Source organism: Jaculus jaculus, chromosome 21 (genome assembly GCF_020740685.1).
Source record: "Jaculus jaculus isolate mJacJac1 chromosome 21, mJacJac1.mat.Y.cur, whole genome shotgun sequence".
NCBI lineage: Eukaryota > Metazoa > Chordata > Mammalia > Rodentia > Dipodidae > Jaculus > Jaculus jaculus.
The window spans coordinates 13,831,193-13,841,844 of record NC_059122.1 but is presented as its reverse complement, the minus strand read 5'-3'; the positions used below and the strand labels follow the sequence as shown (position 1 = coordinate 13,841,844).

Sequence of the window (10,652 nt, the reverse complement as noted above, 5' to 3'; positions counted from 1 at the left end):
TGGCATGTTGCATATGGCATCTGGAGTTTGTTTGCAGTGGCCTCTAGAGGCCCTGGTGTGTCTATTTTCTCTTTCAAATAAATGAACAATAAAAAGAAAAATGATATGAAAACTCATTGAACAAATCTAAAAAATTTTGAGAGTCATGGATGTTTAAACTGTGAAGTAAAAGCATTAATAATGTATGGCAATCAGGAATTCAACTATACAATACAAATGAATGAACTGAATAAAATACTTACAAGCTCTACAAATTGTCCAACTGAACTAAAAACAATATTCAGTTTTAATGGCCTCCAAAAGCATCACCCTTTTGATTGGCATGGACTAATATCTTGAAAGTGAAAAACACAAATAGATATGATTGTTATAGTTACCTTCACATTGCTGGCACAAAGCACCTGACCAAAAGCAGCTTGTGGGTACAAAGGGCTTACTGTGGCATATAGACTTGAGGGGAAACTCCATGATGGCAGGGAAACATATGGCATGAGCAGAGGCTGAACATCACATGGGCAACAGCAAGAGGACAGTGTGCCAGTAACTATCACAAGTTAGGGGCTAATCAAACTCAAGGTTCACCCCAGCAACACACTTCCCCCAGCAAAGCTCCACCCCCAAAGTGCTACTAGCTGGGTCTGGAGCATTCTGAGCACATGAGTTTATGAGGGGCATGTGATTCAAACCTCCATAACATACGCCAAGACCACAAGAAAGCTGTAGTATGTTGTAATACTGGGGAATAGATTTTTAAACAAAAATAATTAAAAGACATATTTTATAAAATGAAGTCATGTATCACTTAAGAAGTACCAAGGGCTGGAGAGATGGCTTAGCAGAGGAGGCGCTTGCCTGCGAAGCCTATGGATCCATGTTTGAATCCCCAGATCCCAGGTAAGCCAGATACATGAGGTGACAGATGCAAGGTCACAAATGCAAATATGTCTGGAGTTTGATTACAGTGGTTGTAGGCCCTGGCATGACAATTCTCTCTCACACTCTCATAAAAAAAAGGGGGGGGATGCTGGAGAGCTTGCCAATTCCCTAGTCTCGATTCCCCAGGACTCACGTAAGCCAGATGCACAAGGGGGCGCATCTGTCTGGTGTTTGTCTTCAGTGGCTGGAGGCCCTGGCGTGCCCGTTCTCTCTGCCTCGTTCTCTCTTTGTCACTCTCAAATAAATAAAAACAAACAATTGATTAGCCTTTAAAAAAAAATTTTTTTTAAGGCCAGTCTGTTGGGGTGCCTCAAAAGAATATGTTTTGAAAATACCTGATGTACAACTAATGAACAGAAACATAATAAAGTTATCACCAAAATACATATGGTAAGCCCTGGTAGAGTTAGAAATGATTCTGACCAGCCAGATAAAGACTTAAGGGCAATACATCAGGCCACAGTCCAGATGCTCTCCCAAGCCTGCTCTCTGCTAAAGCAGCCTACCTCACCTGCCTAGACCTGGACCTGAATGATGCTGCCTTCTGCATTTTGCTGGGACCCCCCAAGCCAGACACTCTGTCTTCTAATGGGAGGGTACCAATGGAAATAAGGGACAACTGACCTGGACTAGACTGAGAGCTGCAAAAACACATTTTTAGAACTGGCACCAGTTTCTGACTTAAAGCCCTTGCTTGCTTAAAAGGCAGGTGCACAGAGGCCACTTGAGAGGAGTCTGTAGAGGGAATTCAGCTTGCTTCTTGCTCTCCTGTACACAACTGCCTACAGGGCCCCACCCCCAGCCCGCGGGGTGCGGCGCAGCGGATGGACAACTCGGGCATCACGTCTTGAAGCCCTTCGTGCCAAACCCTCACTTCTTGCAACATGAGTACACGTCATGACAGATGCCAAGTACATTCTCTGCGGATGGGAGGAGCAATTATGGCCCACGAAGGTTTTGGCCAGAACCGAGATGTCAGCGAAAAATAAAAGAAAAAAGGAATTCTATCTAGATGTTCAAATCCTCTCCCTAGAGGAAAAAAATCCAGGTGAAGAGCTCAGCTGTGGAAGCCCTACAGAAGTCACACACCGAGACTATCGCTGCCTTGTTGGCCTTGCAGCAGGTCCCCGCCACACCGCTAGAGAAGCTGACCTACCGACGCTCACTGCAAGTAGCTCTGGATGTCTTGAACGAGAACAACGAAGGAGGAGAGAAGCCAAGCAGGGAGACAGCCTGTCAGCACCCTAATGCTCCTTCTCCATCCTTCCTCCCTGAAGCCAGGGTGGCTGGGCCTAGACCTCAGAGACAGGAGGAACACACGCACATACCACAGAGCCTGCTGGAGTCGTCCTCGTGTGAAAAGGACCCTGAGTGCAAAGTGGACCCCACGCAGGGCCTGAGGAGGAGCGGAAGCTCAAGAGCCTTGTCTGTCCCACTCACCTTAGATGGTTCTCAGGATGGTGGTGGGTCACTGAACAGCCACAAAAATGACACCCTGGCCACTAAGAGGCAGAGTGGTTCGGGAGAGAAACCTTGCCAGGACCAGACTGGGTCTGTCCTCTCCCAGGGAGAGAGCAGATCAGAGAGTGACAGGCCAGCTGGAACCTGCACAGCCCTGCCCATGCCCTCCCAAGCCTGGGAGGACAGATCCTGTGCCAACATCAAAGGCTGTGGTCCTTGCATGCTGTTACCAGCTGGCGGCCACATGCTACACCCAGCCCCCGAGCCAGCCAAGGGACGCCCAGTGAAGCGACCACGTGTGGGTGGAGGCCTGAGTACCCTGGGGATCACAGCTGTGGGGACAGTGCTGTCCCCCAGGCAGGGGACCAGGGAGCAGAGGACACTGCACAGCGCTGTGAATAGTCCCAGCCCTTCTGACAGGCCAGAGGAAGGTCCTCCATCTTAGCACAGTCCCAAAGTTCAGCCCCACCCGCTCCCTGGAGGAGGAAGAGCCGCCCAGAATCCTTTGGCACCACGAACCACAATCATTTGAAGTAGGAATGCTGGTCTGGCTGAAATACCAAAAGTACCCCTTCTGGCCTGCAGTGGTCAAGAGCGTCTGGCGCAGAGACAAGAAAGCCAGCGTGCTCTTCATTGAAGGGAACATGAACCCCAAAGGCTGTGTGACCACCGTGTCCCTGCACAGGCTGAAACACTTCGACTGTCAGGACAAGCACACACTGCTGGACAAAGCCAAGGAGGACTTTGCGCAGGCCATCGGCTGGTGTGTCTCATCACAGACTACCGTGTGTGGCTAGGCTATGGTTCCTTTGCTGGCTCTTTCCTGGAGTATTTATTATGCTAACAATTTAAGTTATCCTGTCCCGAAGTCCATCCAGCAGGATGCACTGGGAACCAGGTTTCCCCAGCTGGGCAATGTGGACCCTGAAGAGCCTGCAAGGGACAACCCTCCAGGGCGACAGCCACCCTGCTGGAAGATGCTCCCGGGATGCAAGGGACCGAGCCAACCAGAAGCTGGTGGAGTACATTGTGAAGGCCAAGGGTGCAGAGAGCCACCTACGTGCCATCCTGAGCAGCCGCAAGCCACCCCGGTGGCTGAAGACCTTCCTGAGCTCTGGCCAGTATGTGACCTGCATGGAGACGTACCTGGAGGACGAGCAGCAGCTGGACGCAGTGGTGAGGTACCTGCAGGGTGTGTGTCGTGACATGGACAGCGACATGCTGGTGCGTGGAGGCGGGGACCACGTTCGCTTCATCCTGGATGTGCTGCTGCCTGGGGCCATCATCTGTGCCATATCTGCAGTGGACGCTGTGGACTATAAGACGGCTGAGCAGAAGTACATCTGGGGCCCGACACTCAGCTACTGGGAAAAGGAGATATTTGACAGTGAGCTCCTGGAGGAGAGGAAGCGGCGCCAGTGGTGACTGATGGTGACAAGCTGCCAAAGTGCCCTCCTCCCCACAGCACCTGCCAGGCCGGCATGGCCCACCACTCCTAGGAGTCCTGACACAGAAACTACCTGCTGGAATGTTGCAGCTGAGGTCCAGGCTGCGGTTGGCCCTTGTCTTCAGTCCTGAGTTCCGAAGAACTATTTCATTAACTGCAGAGCCACCTGCAGCTTATAGAGAGTATGTTTTTGGAAAGGGTGTGTGTGTTGGATTTTTATTTTTGAAAGGTTTTTAAAGGAACAACCTTGTTTGCACCCCCTTCCTTGTCACTGCATACAGTGACCTGTGTGCCGTATCACTCATGCCAGCATTCAGCAGGAGCTTCTGGAAAGACAGTTTGATTCGAATACAGGGCTCCCAGAGCACCCACAGGTTTAAAAAAAAAAAAAATGGCTACAGGATCTCAAAAAAAAAAGAAAGAAAAAGGAAAACTGGGAATTGGAGAGATTGCTTACTGATTAAGGCTCTTGCCTGCAAGGCCAGAGGACCCAGGTTTGATTCTCCAGTACCCACATAAGCCAGGTGCACATGGTGGCACATGCATCTAGAGTTCAGTTGCAGTGGCTAGAAGCCCTGGTGTGGCCATTCTCTCATAAATAAATAAAATTAACAAAAAAAAAAAAAATACTTTGAGCTGGGAGTGTGGCGCATGCCTTTAATCCCAGCACTCAGGAAGCATGGGTAGGAGGATTGCCTTGAGTTTGAGGCCACCCTGAGACTCCATAGTGAATTCCAGGTCAGTCTGAGCTAGAGTGAGACCCTACCTCAAAATACCAAAAAAAAAAAAAAAAAAATCATTGGTTACCATATAATCCAGGGACAGTGACAACGCAGCCCAGAAAAAAACAGTGATCAATCCCATGACAAGACCCTATGAATCCACAAAGGGTGGGAGAGGGGGTGAATGAGAGTCCCTGATATGAAGACCAACACAGAACAGGCCTTTGACATGAAACAAGCTCTGGGACTTCTGGACATTGCTAAACCCCTTTTCCTCATCAATCTTCTCTGCCCAGAGGTTCAAGGCATCATCTATACCTTGGACCCTGAGGCCATCCTGAAGGTGTCCCCAAAGGCGATTGGCTCAGGTCTATAAAACACAGTGTGATCTGCCTACACCTTGACACTGAACCCAGCTGGGAACAAATAAACCAGGGCCAAGATGACAATGACATTGGCCTGGTCCAGCACGCTGAGGGGAAACTTCAACATATACAATGTCACTCAGCCTTGGGCCACATCAGTCTCCTGGATCCTCAGGTCACTGAGGAAGAAAACCTAGCTGTGGTAACATTCCGGAGCTACCTCAACAAACCAGGCCCACAAGACTTGGGATAAGCCTCTGGAGACTCCCTAAAAGAAACAAATCCATGGACAAATGACCTTGGTCCCAAACTCCAGGCGTGTAGTTTATACAGGCTTAAAACAAGCTGTCGGCAAAGGGGACGTCCAGGTGGGCTGCACAGACACCAGGGCGGAGCAGACCCCACCTGTGCTCCTGCTGTGCGCCCCAAGGAGTGGGAGCAAGAGATATCACCCAGAAAGCCTGAAGTTGGCAGTGGGGTGTAGCCCAAGGGAGCCACAGAAATAGTAGGACCAAGGAGGGCACCAGAGGCAAGCACCCTGCATGCATCCTGTACACCACCACCAGTGATGGCCTCACGGGAGACAAAAGCCACTAGGAGACACAAGAGGCCCAAGAGAAATGAATCAGGCAGACAGGGAACCTCGAGTCTGAGCAGGCTGATTCCTGTGCCTCAGGAGCACAAAGTCCTGGCTGGTACTGGGGGCAGGCAGGGTTCATGTGTGCCCTGCCTTACTGGCCCTGACTGCTTGGGGGTACAGCCTTCCACATGGCCAAGATAGCCATAATCTTCTACATACTGTATAGGCCTCAGGAACAATAAACATTATACATTGTCGAGGACATCAAAAGGGAAACCTAATCATGCAAGAAAGCCAGAGACGACACTACAAACCTCAAGTCTGGCCAGCCAGGCCAATAAGCCAGCGGATGCAATAGTGGCATGTCTGTCATAGGGGAGACCAACAGCTCTCTGGATCGGAGGCCTGCTCCCCAGGAGCAAAGACATGACTGACACTGAAAAACTGTGACAGGGAGGTCAAGAGCCCTGAGGATGTAATGCCTGCTGTATCTGGCTAAATCCAAATACTATGCTCACCAAACTGCACGGTGAACTTTTGGTTAGAGAAGCTTCTCTCTTCAGATGGCGACCTGAGACACAATTCAGAAGGCACCATAGTGCTGAGAAGTGACAGGAGCACTCAGCACTGAAACATCTCTATCACACCTTCCAAAGCTCAGGGTCCATTGTGGAAGAAGTGGCAGAAAAAAATTAAGAGCCAAAGAAAGGGTAGGATTGCTTACAATGCACTCCTCCAGACACACAATGGCCTGGATATCCATGACATCGCAGTGCCTGGCACTACCTACACAAGATCCTCATAATAGGAGGAAAAGATGATGACGTCAAGATAAAAGACAGAGGATATGATGGAGAGTAGAGCTGAAAACCACTACAATTGAACTCCATACATTTGTGCCACCTAGTAGGCATGTACAATCTTGCGCTTGCCTCACCTTCATGCATCTGGCTTATGTGGGATCTGGAGAGTCAAACATGGGTCCTTAGGCTTCATGGGCAAGCGCCTTAACTGCTAAGCCATCTTCCAGCCCAGAAAAAAGATTTTTTTTTTAACTTGCAAAAAAAAAAAAAAAAAAAAAGGAAAGGAAAAAAAAGCTGATGCTTGAAAGCAGATTAATGACAACATTTAACTCTGCAGTTGAGCACAGAAAGTGTCTGCTTGGGCATGGTGGCGCATACCTTTAATCCCGGCACTCAGGAGGGAGGTAAGAGGATCACCCTGAGTTCAAGGCCACCCTGAGACTACATAGTGAAATCCAGGTCAGCCTCAGCTATCGTGAGACCCTTCCTCAACACCCCCCCCCCAAAAAAAAAAGTGTTTAATGACTGGCTTACCTACTTAAGACCTAGTTAGACCCTGTAGGTAATCCCATGACAGCAAAGGTTCACTGGGCCTGTCAAAGCTATTTCAACAGGCTGCAACAAAAAGCAACTGCCTGCAGCTAAAGCTGAAGGACACTGAGGAGTCTGAGAGCACTGGGAAGGACCTGGAGAGCCTTGAGACACAGAAGGAAGATGTGGATGTTGTAAGAAGCAGTGACCGCCAGAGCCTGGAACAAGTGATTCATGATCTGATGATAAACCCCAACCCAAGCCCAACACCCACTCATCTCAGTTTGGAAGATTTGAAACTTAGGGATGGATTCTTTTGCAGGACACAGACCTGGGGTGGAATAAAATTCTGGCAACAGTACAAACCAGAGCTAGAGAACAGCATGCTTGGAGCCAATGCTTGTTGGACAATTTACCTCCAGCAAGGAGAAATAACTTTTGTATGAAATTACTCATGTCTGTCTTATCACGCTAAGTGGAAATCTAAATTCTGATTTGTTTCTGTAAACAAATCAGACAGTGGAAACAATTTGATTTTTGTTTGTAAAAATATTTTTGAAAAAATTAAGTATTTCATTATTTATGAGAGAGAATGGGTACACTGGGGCCTCCAGCCACTACAAACACATGCATCACCTTGTGTATCTGGCTTTATGTGGGTCCTGGGGAATTGAGCCTGGGTCCTTAGGCTTCCCAATCAAGCACCTTAACCTCTGGGACATCTCTCCAACTCACATGGAAAAAAATTTTAAACAAAACCGTGTGATACTCATTGTGTCCTAACAACAGAGCTGTACATCAACGTTCTAGTTACTGTGTTTCATACTCACATACAACAAGATGCTAAGAGTGTATTTTATTTTCCTTTGCTCAAAATCGCAGACTTCAATTAAATGCAGTACTAACAGTTTCAAAGAAGGCATTATTAAGCAGTTAGCAGAAAGTGTACCATGTTCCTATATACCCCACTTATTCCAGCACCCTTACCTTTCCTATTAAGAACTTGCTTTATTGTGAATGAAGCATTTCACAGGGAAGTGTGAATGCTATTAAATTACTATTTTTTGTGGTACTGAATACTGAAATCTGAGTTTTACATTTGCAGGGAAAACCCTACTACTAAGCTGACACCCAGAAATGGCTACAAAATTATTGATTAAAGATTATAATTTGGAGCCGGGTGTGGTGGCACATACCTTTAATATCAGTATTCAGGAGGCAGAGGTAGGAGAATCGCTGTGAGTTCAAAGACACCCAGAGACTACAGAGTTGAATTCCAGGTCAGCCAGAGCTAGAGTGAGAACCTAATTTGAAAAAAATAAAATTAATTAATTAATTACAGTTTGGACTATGATTCACTTTTTGTTAAAAATCCTGAAATTTGGGATAAGAGAGATGGCTCAACAGTTAAGGCACTTGCTTGCAGAGCCGGGTTTGAATCCCCAATACCTATGTAAAGCAGATGCGCAAAGTGGAGCATATATCTGGAGTATGTTTGCAGAGGCTAGAGGCCCTGGTCCACCCATTCTCTCTCTGCTTACAAATAAATAAAGCTATTTTTTAATCCTGAATTTGACAAATTTATACTGGCAAATATCCACAATTACAGTAGCATACAAATTAACTTTCCTGCTTGGAAAACTTGGGCTCCAAAGCCATAAAGATAAACTGATTGATTCTTGTCCTTAAATGGTGGCAACATAGTACTGCTTTTCTTTTTAATATTTTTATACATTTAATTAAATATTAAATTTAATTAAATATACTTAAAATGTTTTTAATATTTTAATTAATTTAATTCACAGAGAGATAGATTAAGAATGGGCACACCAGGGCTTCCAGCTGCTGCAAACGAACTCCAGGTGCATGCGCCCCCTTGTGCATCTGGCCTAGATGGGTCCTGTGAAATCAAACCTGAGTCTTTTGGCTTTGCAGGCAAACAGTTTAACTACTAAGCCATCCCTCCAGCCCAGAAGTGCTTTTCAAAGCCTTTGGTATTAAAGAGGAAAAGAGAAGAAACTCCAGAAAAAAAAGCACTCATAACTGAAAATCCCAAGGTAGGAGGGACAGAAATGAATCATCAGGGTATTGTGTAGATATCCGAGGTAGTACAGTACAACATAACCAACAAATTGCAAAACCCAACTTTAAGAACTCACAAGGCATCAAAATTAATCCACTGACCTTGGGTTATTAATTTGCAGCATCTGAATACATTTTTCTTCCCCTGGATTCAGGAAATGCCTATATTTTGACTTCTGGCTTGTGCTCTTACATGCATGCACATCTGCATACAAAAGGTTAAACATACATACAAATACAAAGAGGCCCAATGACAGAACATAATGATATATACTGATCAGAAATGTCACTGTGTTTACTAGGACACAATTGACGTCTTTTAACTTCCAATATGTTGTTTAGTATTCAATTTGAAAATTTATATCAAAGTTACATAATTTGAAATGTTTTTCTCAAAAAATTATAGTGTATAAAAATTTGTACACTTGGGCTGGAGAGATGGCTTAGCGGTTAAGCGCTTGCCTGTGAAGCCTAAGGACCCCGGTTCGAGGCTCAGTTCCCCAGGTCCCACGTTAGCCAGATGCACAAGGGGGCGCACGCATCTGGAGTTCGTTTGCAGAGGCTGGAAGCCCTGGCGTGCCCATTCTCTCTCTCTCCCTCTACCTGTCTTTCTCTCTCTGTCTGTCGCTCTCAAATAAATAAATAAAAAGTTAAAAAAAATATATAAAAAAAAAAATTTGTACACTTGGAAGCCAGGCATGGTGGCGCACACCTTTAATCCCAGCACCCGGGAGACAGAAGTAGGAGGAGTCGCCGTGAGTTCGAGGCCACCCTGAGACTCCATAGTGAATTCCAGGTCAGCCTGGGCTAGAGTGAGACCCTACCTCGAAAAACCAAAAAAAAAAAAAAATTGTACACTTGGGCTGGAGAGATGGCTCAATGGCTAAAGTATGTGCCATGTAAATGTGAGGAGCTGAGTTTGAGTCTCAAAAACTACCTTTAAAAAAGCTAGATGAGGCCAGGCATGGTAGTACACGCCTTTAATCCCAGCACTCGAGAGGCAGAGGTAGGAGGCCACCCTGAGCTAGAGTGAGACCCTGCCTCAAAAAAAGGGCTGAAGCCAGGCGTGGTGGCGCACGCCTTTAATTCCAGCACTCGGGAGGCAGAGGTTGGAGGATCTCTGTGAGTTTGAGGCCACCCTGAGACTACGTTGTGAATTCATGATCAGCCTGTGTTAGAGTGAGACCCTACCTCAAAAAAACCAAAAACCAAAAAAAAAAAAAAAAGAAAGAAAAAAAGGTGGGGGACTGGAGAGAGAAGGCATTTACCTGCAAAGCCAAAGGACCTCAGTTCAATTACCCAGGACCCACGTAAGCCAGATGCACAAAGTGGCACATGTTTCTGGAGTTCGTTTGCAATGGGTGGAGGCCCTGGTGTGCCCATTCTCTTTCTCACTCTCTTTCCCTCTCTCAAATAAATAAAAATAAAATATTTTTTTAAAAAGCTAGATATGCTGGTGTGAAGCTACAAACTCAGAGCTGGGCAGCCCGACAAAGAAGGACCCACAGAACTCACACTGATTTAAGAGTCTACCTACTTCGTGAACTTAAGGCCAATAAGATTCTCTCTCTGGTTTCGTTTTTTTGTTTGTTTTTTCCTGAGGTAGGGTCTCACTCTGCCCCAGGCTGACCTGGAATTCACTCTAGAGTATCAGGGTGGCTTCAAACTCATGGTGATCTCCCACCTCTGCCTCCCGAGTGCTGGGATTAAAGACATGCGCCACCA

At 46.6% G+C, this 10,652-nt stretch overlaps 1 pseudogene; it reads left to right on the top strand.

Annotated features, from left to right (window-relative positions):
* Window positions 1-1,833: 1,833 nt before the first annotated feature.
* Window positions 1,834-4,039, top strand: LOC101595327 (annotated as a pseudogene).
* The last annotated feature ends 6,613 nt before the right edge of the window (window positions 4,040-10,652 follow it).